Source organism: Neophocaena asiaeorientalis, unplaced genomic scaffold (genome assembly GCF_003031525.2).
Source record: "Neophocaena asiaeorientalis asiaeorientalis breed wild unplaced genomic scaffold, Neophocaena_asiaeorientalis_V1.1 scaffold198, whole genome shotgun sequence".
NCBI classification, from domain to species: domain Eukaryota; kingdom Metazoa; phylum Chordata; class Mammalia; order Artiodactyla; family Phocoenidae; genus Neophocaena; species Neophocaena asiaeorientalis.
Genome location: NW_020175221.1, coordinates 4,804,969 through 4,807,570, shown reverse-complemented (window position 1 = coordinate 4,807,570; position 2,602 = coordinate 4,804,969). Strand labels below are relative to the sequence as shown.

At 41.9% G+C, this 2,602-nt stretch overlaps 1 pseudogene; it reads left to right on the top strand.

The window, feature by feature from the left end:
• The first annotated feature begins 656 nt into the window (after nt 1-656).
• LOC112413438 (1,2-dihydroxy-3-keto-5-methylthiopentene dioxygenase pseudogene) lies at nt 657-1,171 on the top strand (annotated as a pseudogene).
• Nucleotides 1,172-2,602: the final 1,431 nt, after the last annotated feature.

The window sequence follows — 2,602 nt, the reverse complement described above, 5'->3', positions numbered from 1 at the left end:
TTTTTATAAAATTCAAGAGCTAAATCTACATATTTTGTTTATACATATATATGTATTGATTGGAAATTCTATTTTTTAAAATGTGGAAATGTTAAACAGAACATTTAGAGCAATGATTACCATGTATGAGGCAAGGGGTGTAAGAGAGGGAAAGAACATGCAGGTCCGTATAAGTTATTGTCCATGATCGGTTTTTGGATTGGATTATAAACTCAAACAAGACGTGTGTACCTGGGGAGACCAATGATAACTATGTCATGAGCCAAGGAATATGGTTAGTACAATTATGAGTACCTTACATCCAGGTTAAAAAAAAATACATACTTCTAACCAGCATGATTTGAGGGAAGTGAAACAATGGGAAGAACATTTCGATATATGTATGCGTTGCCAGGAGGCTACAGGGGCTAGGCTGGCCATGGTACGTCTCCACTGAAATATCCTGAGCATCTAAGGAAGGTGAAAAGAGACCAAACCTCGTTTTATATTTGTCACGATATATCTAATTGATTGGATATTTAAATTTAAGGTCTAACTCTTTGAAAAGCAACTTAATGAATATAAAAGAAAAGGTTAATTTTAAGATTTAAATTTAAATATTAGGCGTGGCGGCCCGTGCAGGTCCGGGGTCAGGCAGCCACGCCCCCGGCCCAGCCATGGTGCAGTCCTGGTACCTGGACGAGTCGCCGGCGACCCGCAGCAGCCCCACAGCGCACAGCCCGCGCGCCCGATCCGCCTGGAGCGGCTGCACGGGCTCGGCGTCCTTTACTGGACGCTGGATGCTGACAAAGATGAGAATGATCCAGAATTAGAAAAGATCCGAAAAGAGAGAAACTACTCCTGGATGGACATAATAACCATATGCAAAGACAAACTACCAAATTATGAAGAAAAGATGAAGATGTTTTACGAGGAGCATTTATACCTGGATGACGAGATTCGCTACATCCTGGACGGCAGTGGGTACTTCAGCATGAGGGATAAAGAGGACAGGTGGATCCGGATCTTCATGGAGAAAGGAGACATGATCACTCTCCCCGCCGGGATATACCACCGCTTCACACTGGATGAGAAGAACTACGTGAAGGCCATGCAGCTGTTTGTGGGAGACCCAGTGTGGACGGCGTACAGCCAGCCAGCTGACCACTTCGAGGCCCGTGGGCAGTACTGAGTTTCTGGCACAGATGGCCTAGCGATGCCCTGGGGCCTCGGGCACCCGAAAGTCCGGGACATGATAGCAGCAGAAAATCTGTCCTATTCTCCTTTCTTTTGTGTTGTAGACTTGAGGCTAGGTGAGCTTTCCTCTGCAAGCTTGTTTGATCAGAATACGTTTTAATGGAAGTAGCTGTAGAACCGGTTGGTACATGGAAGCACCTGTGGAAATCTGGGCAAATTCGTTCATTTTCTCTAATTCAGCACCAGTGGTCAGTGGCCCTGTATCAGCTCGTGCCTTCAGCTGTGACCGAGTGAGTTTCAACTCCCCAAATGGAGCCACTTAGCTGCCCCATCTGAACCTGATTCTTGGACTTTAAGCAGGTACCAAATGAGGCCATGCCTGCCTTGTGCGGAGGAGTGATAGTGGATGACAGGACTGGTCAGAGAGAAGAAGCTTTTCTCTCAAAACATGGGAGGAAGCTGGGGGGGGGTGCCGTGGGGGATGAGCTGGTGAGTTAGGGGGACCCTCACTTGATTATGCCACTTTCTTCTTCAAAATAGAGTAGCTGCCTTATCCCTAATAAATAAATAAATAAATAAATAAATAAATATTAAATATGTTAAATACCTTTTAGGTTACATTCATTTTGACATACTGGCACTTTGTAAGTGAATAAAACTCTGTGGTAAATCCTGCCAGTAATCTTTGATGAAGGTTTATATTATACATTTATCAAAATAGTTGACCAAACTTTTATTCATTCATCTGTCTGTCTACCTGTCTACCTACCTAACTACCCATCCACCTGTTTCCTGGACATGATAATAACAGTGTTTGAGAGCAACTCCCCTTTCCCTTCATTCACTGTTGCACAGACTGAAACTACTAGTTTATTGCAGTGGACATAGATCTCCCTCTACTGGTACAAAATGATAATGCCAATCAATGCTATAAAGGTTTTAAGGTTATTTAAAATGCAGCTATTCCTTTAAGTCATACCCACCATTCCATTGCCTTGTGTAGCATCAGCATAAAAAGTAATCTCACTTTTGAATCTATCTTAAACGCCACACTTATTTTCTAAAGTCAAATTATCTAAATTTTTATAAATAAAAACAAATTATTAAGTGAATATAACACAAACAAAAGCAAGGTAAAGGTGTTTTAGCTTTTCCTCATTCTTGGAAGTAAAAACATTTTGTCTCATTGAAACCTTAAACAAAATATTTTTTTGCAATTTTATTTTATTTATTTTTTATACAGCAGGTTCTTATTAGTTATCCATTTTATACCTATTAGTGTATACATGTCAGTCCCAATCTCCCAATTGATCACACCACCACCCCGGCCCCAGCCACTTTCCCCCCTTGGCGTCCATACAGTTGTTCTCTACATCTGTGTCTCTATTTCTGCCCTGCAAACCGGTTCATCTGTACCATTTTTCTA